The following is a 13261-nucleotide window of genomic DNA, read 5'->3' on the forward strand; positions in this document are numbered from 1 at the left end:
CTACTGTTGGGTAGCCAGCAGTATGTAATGGCCGTAGCTCTGTGGGACAAACCACATCCTGAGGGGTCATATATCCCACTCGTAGCTGTGCCTTCAAGAGAATGTCCTGTGCTCTATCAGGCTAAAATCTTCTGAGTGAAGTAGTTCGTGGCAGGACCAGTGAATTCCATGGTCATTACACTTTGTCACACCTCATTTACCAGAAAGTGGGTGCCCTGACCCATGGCAATGTTGTTTCACTGACCAGACACTCTGTGGGACCCTTAGATAGTGGTGTTAGCCAAGACCCTTCAGCAAGAAGGGAAAGCTTCTATCTGGAATATATGTCTGCCTGGTTGTGATGAATTTAGCCATAGATCCCTCTGAGAAAGAGCTGGAAAGCTCCCTGCTCTACACACTGCTATGCCATAGCAGAGAGTCCTAACTATTCATTGTTGCATTATCAAATCACGGTTTAAACAAGCATTTTTTAAATCTCTCATGGTTTCCAGGGTCAGGAATTCCTCACGGCTCAGCAAGGCTGCTCTGAGTTCTCCAGAAGCAGACCCAGAGGCAAGAATCTTTGTGCAAGCAATTTGGGTTTTTTTGGTTTTGTTTGTTTTTAAAGATCTTATTTATTTATTTGACAGAGAGAGAGATCACAAGTAGGCAGAGAGGCAGGCAGAGAGAGAGAGGGAAGCAGGCTCCCTGCTGAGCAGAGAGCCCAATTCCGGGCTCTATCCCAGGATCATGACCTGAGCCGAAGGCAGAGGCTTTAACCCACTGAGCCACCCAGGTGCCCCAATGTGCAAGCAATTTATTAAAAGACGTGCTTGGGAGAGACCTGTAAGGGTGAGGGAAAGCGTGGAGGGGAAGCATGAGCAGTAACAGGAAACCAAGACAGCGTGTGATGGCAGGCAAGGTGCTGCAGACGGTTGGCTCCCCTTCAACAGCGAGTCCTCACAGGGTCACCTACATCTCACAGTTGTCCTCACCTGATGCAAGGGACCTGAGCTTTCACAATCTCACACCTGTCAGTTGTTGTTTATTCGCCACCTCCGAAGCAGGTTGGGTACTGCGTGGGGGTTAAACTCCAGGCCTGTCTTGCTCTCTGTAGGTGCAACTCGAGTACGCACTTCACATGCTTTTAAACCTCCGTTCTTTGATTCTTATAAAGGAAATAATATTTATATGTACCTAATTTTTTAGGACTAAATGAAACCACGCAAAGTTCTTACCTCAGTATCTGGCACTATTGTAAGAACACTATTGAAATTCATTATTTGGAACAAGAATTATCCCAAAATATACTCTTGCATTCTACATGTTTTCTCTAAATTCTCTATCACAAATATTTCATCACAGGCAGATACCCTCTGTTAATTAACAAAAGTAAATCTGAGTCTGAGGAACTTCTGAAATTCCTCTGGATACATTAGAGGAATTTCAGGGAAGCCAGCTGTACATTCCAGTACCTTACTCCCCTCTGATCAAGAACTTGGCACTAGGCTCTTCTAAGTTAACCTCCACACCAAGAGGCTTTGTGCTAGCTGATTCAGGTTTATTGCCTCTGGTTGTTAGTAATACTTTACCATAGAAAATTAACATTTAAAACTTACGAAGCTATATGTATTTTTACATATGGCTAATTTTTAAAAGACGTTTTCCTACATAAAAATATATGAATTTTTCATGTTTAACACATTTCTGGACAATCCAAACACTACCTGACAGCTAGAAAGCCTTCAATAAATAATTTTTCAAATTAATGAATTATGGAGTATTAGTCAAATGATTGGGGAAGGGGAGGATAATTACAGAACTATAATCTGTCATTCCCCCAGTCCAAAAATCCAAAAGCTCTGAAAACCGATTTAAAAAAAAAAAATCTAATTGGAACTGAACTCATTTGGCAGCCAAGCCTGATATAAACTGAGGCAGGGCTGTGTACAGTCTTTATTGGTTTCACTTTATGTGAATATTCATGTGTCACTGCATGTATATTAAAGTGTTTGATTACAGGGTCCCGCCCCCAGGTGCCTCCAGCAGTTACATAACAGATGGGTTACTATATGGTTTCATGTGGGCATTCTATTGACTTTCTAAAATGCAAAACAAATTCTGAATTCAAAAATATATCGGCCCTAGGATTTGAGATTTGTGTGTCCACCTTTTACTATGGTTCTACCTCATTTTAAATCCTCCAAGTAACTTTCTAGCAGAGCTGGACCCAGTCCCTGTCCACCCTCCCCAGCACCCAGCAGTTCTTCCTCCTCAGGTGCACCTGGCTCCACACTAAGTTCCTTCCATCCTCTGGCCATTGACTCCTTCTGCTGCAAAGGCTCTCTCCTGTTCATCTCCTGCCTGGCTCCTTTTCTTCCTTCAGGTTTCAACTTAAATTTCTCCTCCTCAGAGAGGCTATCCCCAGCCTGCCCACTATGGGTTCCCGTTATTCTCCATCAAGCATCCTGTTTGGTCCTTCACAGCAATCATGTCAACCTATAATTATTACAGGAGTTCTAGTTTTTTGTCCATCTCTCCCTCCAGATGCTAAACTCCATAAAGTCAAGAACTTTTCACCTTGAATCAGTTTCGTAAGCCTAGCATGATGCCTGGTACATCGTGGGGACTCAACACACATTCATCGAACTGAATGAATCAATGAATCAATCAATTAATCCATCTTAAACATACTGATGTTGGGGTGGGATTCAAAGACCTCATCAGCTAACTAATCAAAGCTAATACAATAAGGAAGACTTGACTTAACATGAGATCAAAATATCATATATAAGTTTGTCCTTGGTATAGAGTATTTCTCCCAGATTAAGAAAGAATGACTGTGTATATAGAATTTAAGTATAATGAAATAAGAGACATGATAGAGATAATGTGGTTCTCTACTTGGCAAATATGCTGATGACATTTTTACAAAATCATCTTTTGGATTTATTGCCTTCATTAACATTGTTTTGACTAATTCTGGTCTGGTGTCTTATTTCTTATTTTAATGTGTCTGTGTGCCCCTGATTTGTGGAATTGAAATAGCACTATTTCCCCATCAACTGCCCAAACATACAAAATCAACACTGATTTAAATGTTCTGGGATCCTAAAATTACTGTCTGTTTCCAAAATAAAGAATTTAAGTTCCTTCTAAAGAATTTAAGAACCTTCCACTGACATGTTAGTCATTTTAACATGAAATCAAAGTTTTGAGATTATCTCATCTACGTTATGATGGTTTCTCCAAGGTTTCTGCATGTGGTAAGCATTTTGTAGAATGATGATGCATTATATAGGTCAACCTCCAGAACTGGCAGTTTTCCAGAGTCTGCCTGTTCCAGATAGGGTGGCATAGTTCTTTCCCTTGTTTCTGCCTTGCATGGCTAAGGAAGGAAGCTGAATTTAGTGGTCAGTGCAATAGACTGAGTCAGCAAACTTAGTTTCTATATTTGATGGTGTGATTTACAGAAAACTTTTGTCAAACCAACTCTGCCTAAATCAGGGAAGAAGTCTTTGTTCTCTTATATGTAACTTCTCCAAACTTCTGTGTGAACACGATCATCATTGCTACTATTTTGAAATTCTGAAACATATCACTGGGATTTTCTCCCTAGTATGTCTCTTAGGAAAGTAATAAACCAACGAAGCAGCCAAGCAAGAAACAAACTACACCAAACACCAGGACATCAGTGGCATAACCACACAGATTTCACATGACCCAGTGCAGCCATCCACTCAGACATGAATGAGAAGACAGGTCATTCAAGTTGTGCCCAAGTAAATACCACAGCCTTGCATAAAGCCCATCAAATGAGAAAGAATAAAATTGTCCCATCATAAATAAAACACTTGTCCACGAGGGTTGACTTTAGACTAAAAATTTTTCTACCTTTAGATATTAAATTGTATAAGGGAAATACGTGTTCCTTGTTAAAGTAGTTTAAGTGCCTCCAGGAGGAAAACTATTTTCCTGGGTAGAAGTCTCCTTAATCAGGTACATTCTACAACTTTTTGAGGTCAGCTGTGTTGCAACCTGGCAATACTTGGCCTGTGTTATGAAGAAGGCTGAGTAAGTGCTCTGGGAACCTAGCTGAAGGGTAAATACTTTTTAAATATTTTTAAAAGATTTTATTACATTAATGTGTAAAAATACTTAATGAACCAGTTAATAACTGAAAATTTTTCAAAAGCTTGAACAGTTTCAATAAGCAATTAATAAAATAAATAATAGAGTTGAAGTAAAGTTAAATACTATGAAGTGAAAAAAACAACGCGGGATATGGTAGTAAAAGACAGAGGTCCAGGAATGACCCTAAACTGCCCTCCACCCAGGGACACAACAAATAGAGCCACATATGCAGCAATTCTCTCTGAAACAAACCAACCAACCTTGAAAACCAGCTGAACAGATTCCCTACAGCAAAAGATTAAAAAGGCCACATCAATACTAACAGGGGAAGCAAAGAGATGTTTCTCCAAAACCCCACCCCCAGCGCAGCAACCTACAATCGGGAGAAGCCAGGAGGAACCTCACAAATACTGAGCTTCTCCCTGAGGGTATGTGCCCACATCTGGCACCCCAACTCTTCAGCCTTGCACCAGAGAGATGAGCCCTCAAAATATCTGGCTTTGAAAACCAGTGCGCCTTGCATTCCAGGAGAAACATAGGTAGGGAAACGGTAGGGAACAGAGCGTCCACTCTTAGAGTCCACTCACACACAGTCTCAGTTGCTCGGGACGCAGCGCAAAAGCAGCAGATTGAAAAGCGCCTAGATCATATATATGTAAGGGAAATTCATTTACTAACCTTAAGTAATCTGCGGGTGGTTGCAGTAGCTTGTTGGGACTCTCTCGGACTGGAGGCACAGGCAAGCACCGTTTTTGCATTTTCTCTCCCGTGCAGCACCTGCAAGGGCAGGCACCATCTTTGCATTCTCCCTCTGCCTTGCGGGTGCAGGCGTGGCCGGCGCCATTTTTGAATTCTCACTCTAGGGTCGGCAGGTGGGCACTCCAACCTCTACGCCACTTCCGCATTTTTAAATACTATCAGTGAACTCTCAGAAAGAGAATTTAAGAAAACAACCCCACTTACAATTCTATCAAACAGCATAAGATATCTAGGAATCAATTTAAGCAAGGAGGTAAAAGACCTGTACTCTGAAAACTATAAGACACTGATGAAAGAAATTGCAAAGATATTTTGTACTAGAGGACTGGAAGACTTAGTATCATTAAGATGCCCATATTACCCAATGCAATTGGTAGGTTTAATACAAACCCTATCAAGATTCCAAAGGTATTTTTCACAGAAATAGAACAAACAGCTCTAAAATTTGTATGGAACCACAAAAGATCCTGAGTAGTCTCTCAGGATCCTGAGAAAGAAGAACAAAGCTGGAGACCTCACACTCCCAGATTTCAAACTATATGATGAAACTATAGTAATCCAAAGAGTGTGGTACTTGCATAAAGACACACTCATAGATCAATAGAACAGAATAGAATCCGCAAATAAACTCCTGCATATATAATCAATTGATTTACAACAAAAGAGGCAAGAATATACAGCGGAGAAAGGACAGTCTTTGCAATGAATGGTGGTGGGAAAACTGAAGAGCCACATGCAAAAGAATGAAACTGTACCATTATCTTCTACCAGACACAAAAATCAACTCAAAATGGATTAGACTTACTTGTAAGAACAGAAACCATAAGACTCCTAAAAGAAATCACTGAGGGTAATTTCCTTAACATTGCTCTTGGTTATATTTTTTCAGCTCTACTCCAGAGGCAATGGTGACAAAAGCAAAAATATACAGGTGGAACTACATCAAACTAAAAAGCTTCTGCATGGTAAAGGAAACACTTAACAATACGAAAATGCTACCTACTGAATGGGAGAACATATTTGCAAGTCATATATCTGAGAAGTGGTTAATATCCAAAGTATATAAAGAATTCATTCAACTCAATAACTAAAGAAATACATAATCCAATTTAAGATAGACAAAGGACCTGAATACAGATTTTTTCCAAGGAAGACATGCACATGGCTAAATAGGCACAAGAAAAGATGCTCAACACCACTCATCATCAGGGGGATGCAAATCAAAACCACAATGACATATAATTTCATATCTGTCAGAATGGCTAAATATAAAAAATGGCAAAAATATAAAAAATAACAAATGCTGGCATGGATTGTAATTATAGGGATCCCTTGTACCCTGTTGATAGAAATGTAAATTGGTGTAACCACTATGGAAACTATGGTGAAACCACTATGGAGATTATTTCTCAAAAATGAAAAATAGAACTATCATATGATCCAGCAATTCCACTTCTGGGTAGTTCTCTGAAAAAAACAAGAACATTAATTCAAAAAGGACTTATGTATCTCCATGTTCACTGAAGCATTATTTACAATAGCCAAGACAGGGAAACAACCTACATGTTTATCAATGGATAAATGGATATAAAAGATGTGATATACATATAAAGTGGAATACTATTCAGCCATAAAAAGAATAAAATCTTGACATTTGCAACATCATGGATGGACCTGGAAGGCAATATGCTAAATGAAACAAATAAAACAGGAAAGACAAATATTGTATGATTTCACTTATATATGGAATTTTTAAAAAATGACAACAAATGAAAAAACAAAACTCATAGATACAGAGAATAGAATGGTGTTTGCTAGTGGGGAGAGATGTTGGGGAGTAGGTGAAATGGGTGAAGGGGATCAAGAAGTACTAACTTCCAGTTATAAAACAAGTAAGTCATGGGGATGTAATGTACAGCATGATGACTACAGTCAATAATATTGTATTATATATTTAAAAGTTGTTACGAGATCTTGAAAGTTCTCATCATTGTGACCTTGTATGAGGACGGATGGTAACTAGGTTTATTGTGATGATCACTTCCTGATGCATACAAATATCAAATTATTACACTGTACAACTGAAACTAATGTATGTCAATTATAATCACTTAAATATTTGAGTTAAAAAACAAGTATTGCCAATAGAATATTGGTTTGTATGATCCCATATATAAAATGTTTGGGGTCGATATGCACATAAATGTATAAAGAATTATTTGAATATTCATAAGCAAATATGAACATTGATATTCTATGGAATATGGAAGTGAGACTTCCAGGGCTCTTTATTTTCTTCTTTGTACTCTTCTGTAGTATTCTCTGTAATATTTTCTAGTAAACTATTTAACATTAAAAATATGAATAAAGCTATTTTTTTAAAATGCTTTCACATTTTTCTTATAACAGATAAGCAAGTAAATAAGAAAGTAAACATCACCCAATCCCAAGAGATTACCACTGTTGTAATTTTTCTATACTTTTCTACATATATGCATGTATTGTTATACAAATGTGATATGTACATAATATAGCCAAAATTTTTTTCACTTTACAGTGTATTATGAGACTTTTTTCCAAGATCTTCGTAGTCTTTTTTTAATGCCTGTTATTACTTTTCATATGCTCATACCATTATTATTTAAGCAATCACCCATTTCTAGAAAGTTCTGTGCTTTTCAGTCCTCTGCTAGAGTAAACAGCACTCTGATGAACATCCTCATATCTAAATCTTGAAGTATTAGGAACTCTTTTTCTAATTCAGTAGAAGATGAAGTTGGCTCATCTACCATCAGACAAAGACCGATTATTTCCTTTATTGCCAAAAGTTCAGTTCAGCCTCTCAGCCAGTGCTGGATCCACAAATAAATGATCCAGGGCAAAACCAGCCTTGTGAGTTGAACCTGTGTCTCTTGATTCCCAGATCTATGCCAAATAATTCCTCACTGTTTTATTATTTCTTTGTCACTGTAAAGAAATTTAAAAAAATATCTTGCCCAGTATTTTCAGTTGTTTCTCATAGGAGAGTTATTGCTAAATATCAGGTTTTCCATTACTGAAAATGAAACTAGGTTGGTGTTTTTTTTTTTTTTTTTTTTTTAAGGTCTTCTGTCGTTTCCTACTAAAGCCCCTCAGTGGTTTCTCGTGACCCTCAGATAATCCCAGATCCCTCACCAGTAGCTACCAGATCCCACATGCTCTGTCTTCCACCTGAATATTAGATTACATTTCATTCATCACTGCTTCTTTTTCAATAAACTTTTGTCACTCTCCCACTTGGTTAGTCCCCACTCAGGGCTATTGTAAATGCTAACCTCTCTGCCTAGAATGCTATGTACCCAGAGATTTACTTGCTTACTTTCTGCTCCTTATTCATGTCTCAGTTCAAACATTACCTTCCCTGACCATCCCAAATAAAGTAGCTTCAACCCTACTCAGTGCTTACTGTTTTCATATTTTTCTTGCTGCATTTATCACTCTCTGTCATTTGTTATAATTGTCTGTGTTCTATCTTCTCACACTAGAATGTCAGTTCCATGAAAAAGGAGGACTCTGACCCTGTCTATCTTCTTCACCATATCATGTGGCACCAACACCATAGTAAAGACTCTCTTCAAAATATTATTATTCTCTTCTCAGACATTTTCAAAGTGTACAGAGTGGAAGAAGGAGGTATGGGAGGAGGAGATGGGCTTGATCCCAAGTAAATATTCACATATGATCTGGTGACTGGTCTTGACAGACCAGTTGTCATAAGACTCGAGTTACTTTCCAGTGGCTGTGGGACTAATGAGGAGTCATACCACCCTGTCTTTCACAATATTTCAAAACATGTGCCACCCAGCTTTTTAAACCTGTCTATCTGTTTCATCATTTCTTCCTACAAACCCACAGCGCACGTGACCCACCAAACGGCAGTGAATTCTAAGAGGGTAACACTAAGAAAGGAGAATAATGAGTACATGAAACCCAGGGAAAAGCACCATCATTCCCATAAACTTAAAAGTGAATTTAAAATACAACAAACAGGGGCACCTGGGTAGCTCAGTGGGTTAAAGCCTCTGCCTTCTGCTCAAGTCATGATCTCAGGGTCCTGGGATTGAGGCCCACATCAGGCTCTCTGTTCAGTGGGGAGCCTGCTTCCTCCTCTCTCTCTGCCTGCCTCTCTGCATACTTGTGATCTCTGTCTAATAAATAAATAAAATCTTTAAAGAATAAAATAAAATAAAATACAACAAACACTAATAATCATGGATCAAAAGCAGCAGGAATTGAGTGATAACATAAGTTGCATAGGCAGCATTAAAATCTAGGCACTAAACACGTGGTTCCCAACCTTTTTTTGATTATAGCACAAACACCAGATTTTGAGAAAACAGCTGAGATTCAGACTCAAGAAACCACAGAATAAGTTAATAAATGCGACATAATTAGGCTTGCATATAACAAAGCCTCACATTGCCTACTAAAATCACACGGTCGTGATTCACATAACCATTCATCCTTAGGCCTCAAATTCTGTTTGAAGGAAACGTATGAATTTGTAGGCCTTGTAGCACTCAAGGACATAATCCAAAAGCAAAGTCATCACTTGCCTGTACACTTTTCTTGGATGAGGGTTTGATTTATGTGAAACCATTTTATTTGCAGTAAATTGTATCTAATTTGTACTGTGTTCCACAAACAACTCAGGTGAAGCTCTCTGACAGACATTGCCTACTATTGGCAGTATTCAGCCGTAGTAAAATAAATTTTAAATGTTGACCAAAATTGGACAGCCTATTTCCTGGTAGAGCAGAATGTCATGACATACAAGTTCAGGAAAATGAGGGCATGAATTCCTTTTTCTCTACTTCACTCAAATTCTATAGTCTTCAAGCACATTACTTCTAGGGTAAGTAAAAGACCTGATGAAATTTGAATGATGTGTATGAAGGGTAAGAAAGAGGAGAAGGGAGTTGAGGGAAATTGGAAGGGGAGGTGAACCATGAGAGACTATGGACTCTGAAAAACAATCTGAGGGTTTTGAAGGGGCGGGGGGTGGGAGGTTGGGGGATCCAGGTGGTGGGTATTGGAGAGGGCACGGATTGCATGGAGCACTGGGTGTGGTGCAAAAATAATGAATACTGTTACGCTGAAAAATTAAAAAAATATATATAGTTTTCAAAAATAAATTAAAGCAAAATCATAAAGGGTCTTAAGTAATATTAAAATATGTAACCAGGTACAAAGAAGTCATTAATTAAAGAATTTGGGACACCTGGGTAGTTTAATGAGGTAAGCGTCTGCCTTCAGCTCAGGTCATGATCCCAGGTTCCTAAGGCTCAGGCTCCTTGCTCAGCAGGGAGCCTGTTTCTCCCTCTGGCTGCCACTCCCCCAGCTTGTGCTCTGTCTCTCTCTCTCTCTCTCTAACAAATAAATAAAGTCTTTTTGAAAAAATAGTTTAATCATTCAACAAATATTTATTGAGTACCTTCTGTGTGCCAAGTTGCTTCCTAATTGAGTACTAAAGAGAACACTGTAAAAACAAATTCCCTTCTTCATGGAGCTTACTTTCCAGTGGGAGAGACAGATAATAATTCCGCCCCATTTTTTTAAGTAAGTATATTGTTAGTCAGCACTGGTGGTAAGGGCAAAGACAGTGTGAAGGAATAGAGAGTCCGGGGGCAGGGTGACAGCTCTTACATACAGTGTGATCTGGGAATGACTCATTGCTAGGATGACATTTGAGAAGAAACCTGAAGGAAATGAGAAAGCTGAGAGGCCGGGGCTGCAGATTTCTCACGAAAGATGGTTATAGGCAGAGGCAACAAGTGCAAACATCCTGAGGCAGCACACTTGTATCAACAAGAGTCAGTGGTTAAAGGGAAAGGTTGGGAGAGGAGAGTGGTAGAAAAAGAAATCAGGAGGGAATGTTGGGAAGTTTGGAGACACAGACAAGACTGGATAGGACCTCTGTAAAGACTTTAGCTTCTTAATAGAGTAGTATATATTTTAAAACTGTTTTTTAAAATGATAGTCTAGGAGAATAAAAATATCTACAGGAGAGCAGAGGAGAGATGGTGGTATTTGAATCAGGGTGGTATTTGCAGAAGAGGTGAAAACTAACTGAGTTCTAAATATATTCTGAAGGTAAAGCTGAAATAATTTGCTAAAGGATTACATATGGTATCAAAGAGAGGAATTAAAGATCACTCTCAGTCTTTTAGGCTGGAATTGGAAAATGCCATTCCCATGTGTTAAAATGGAGAATACTGTTAAGAGGAGTAGGTTTGGGATCAAAAATAAGAAACTTGATTTTGGAAAACAGGAGTTTAGCATCATGGGTAACTTAAACTTACGTTTTAATTGATTAAATTTTAACAATAAATTTAATTCCTCAACAACACTTGCTGCATTCCAAGTGCTCAAAACCCACAAACACGGGACTAGTGGCCACTGTCTTGGATTGTGTGGATGTTCTAGTCTGTTTCATGGCAGAAAGTTCTATTGAGCAGTACTGGAGAGACATTTGGGCCTTTACTATGTGCTCTGCCCTGGGCCAAGTTCTTTACATGCATTATCTCATTTAATATCTAAAACAATTCAATGAATCAGGTGATGTAGTATCTTTTTACAAAGGAGGTAGCTGGGGACCAGAAGTCAAGTAACTTGTCCTGAGTTACAGAGTTCTTAAAGGGTAGAGAGCCAGAACTGAATTACAGGATCATCAGCTTCCAAAGCCCAAGCACTTACATCAGCACATTATATTTTAGGAAGATTTAACTAGTTTGAAATTAAACATGGCATCCATAGGGAAATGTCCACTGGGTTACTGGCAACATAGTGTTGACACATAGAAAAGAAAATAGGAGATCTGATAGATCTGGGGTTAAAGTGAATCTCTCAAGAGATCCTGTGTGTTGTAGAACTAAACAGAATACATTCCAGCATACCACCAGAGAAAACAAAAATATTCAATGAAGGGACTTCTTTATATCTTTTGCTAGAAGTCAATTGACATTAAAAGATCACTTAGCAGAAAGAAGGGCTTAACTGACACCCGGTAACAGAGATACATTTGCTCTACCCAAGGTTCTCAAATGGGTATGATACCATATCCTTACAGGACATATCGAAATATAGGAAGTATTGGGGGCAGATTGATGGGAACCATGTGCATTGTATGGCCATGATCTTAGGATGCAAAAAGTCTTATGATGCTTGCCATACTCCAGCACAGTGAAAAATTATCTTACCCAAAATGTCAATGGTTCCCATTTGAGAAACACGAGCCTACTATTCCTTAAGCAACACTTGCAGTCCATAAACCAAGGCAGTACAGGCATTAAAACAAAGTGGCAGAAATCCTGAATAATGGTTATTAGTAGCACAGGCCTGAACATCAGATGAATTTGTGTTCCAATCTGTTCTCTGACTTACAGTCACTGTATGGCTTGCAACCCTATTACCTAGACTCTGAGCCTTAGTTTTGTCATCTAAACAAGGCAGAAAACAATAGTTAATGCACATAATTCAGGGTGGTTCTGAGGTTCTGAAAATTACAAAACTCTTGAAATACTTGGCCCAGTGTTTGGTCCAAGGAACGTTGTTTTCAGTGTACAGTATTATTAGAAGTGAAAAAAGAGGATGAAAGAGGAACTCTAGCATGAAGACTAAAATAAGATGGAAATCCAAATAGAAAAGGAAGTTTAGAGCAGCACTGTCCAATAAAAGACATGGACACAAAAACGGTGGCACATGTTATTTAAAAATTTTCCCTAGCCACATCAAAAAAAAAAAAAAAAAAAAAAAAGGAAGAAAGAAAGAAAGAAAGAAAAGAAAAGAAACAGGTAAAATTGTTTTTAATATATAATATTTAGGTAACCAACTATATCCAGAAATGTTATTTCAGCATGTAATCATTATTTTTTCCACTTTTTTAAAAAAGATTTTATTTTTTGTCAGAAGAGAACAAGTAGGCAGAGTGGCAGGCAGAGGCAGAGAGAGAAGCAGGCTCACCCCTGAGCAAGGAGCCCAATGTGGTACTCAATCCCAGGACCCTAGTATCATGGCCTGAGCAGAAGGCATTCACCTAACTGACTGAGCCACCAGGCATCCCAACCTGTAATCAATATTTTTAAAAAGAGACATTTTACCTGTTTTTGAAACCCCGTGTGTATTTTGCTTTCAACACATCTAAGTCAACGAGCCACATTTCAAGTGTTCAGTAACCACCTGGGGCTCATGGCTACATACTGGACAACATAGGCCTAGGGTGTCAGTGAGCTGAGCTCTTTCCCTGACTGCTAGCTTTCAGTAATTCTTTTCTTTTTTTTTTTTTTTAAAGATTTTATTTATTTATTTATTTACCAGACAGAGATCACAAGTAGGCAGAAAGGCAGGCAGA

Source organism: Lutra lutra, chromosome 4 (assembly GCF_902655055.1).
Source record: "Lutra lutra chromosome 4, mLutLut1.2, whole genome shotgun sequence".
NCBI classification, from domain to species: domain Eukaryota; kingdom Metazoa; phylum Chordata; class Mammalia; order Carnivora; family Mustelidae; genus Lutra; species Lutra lutra.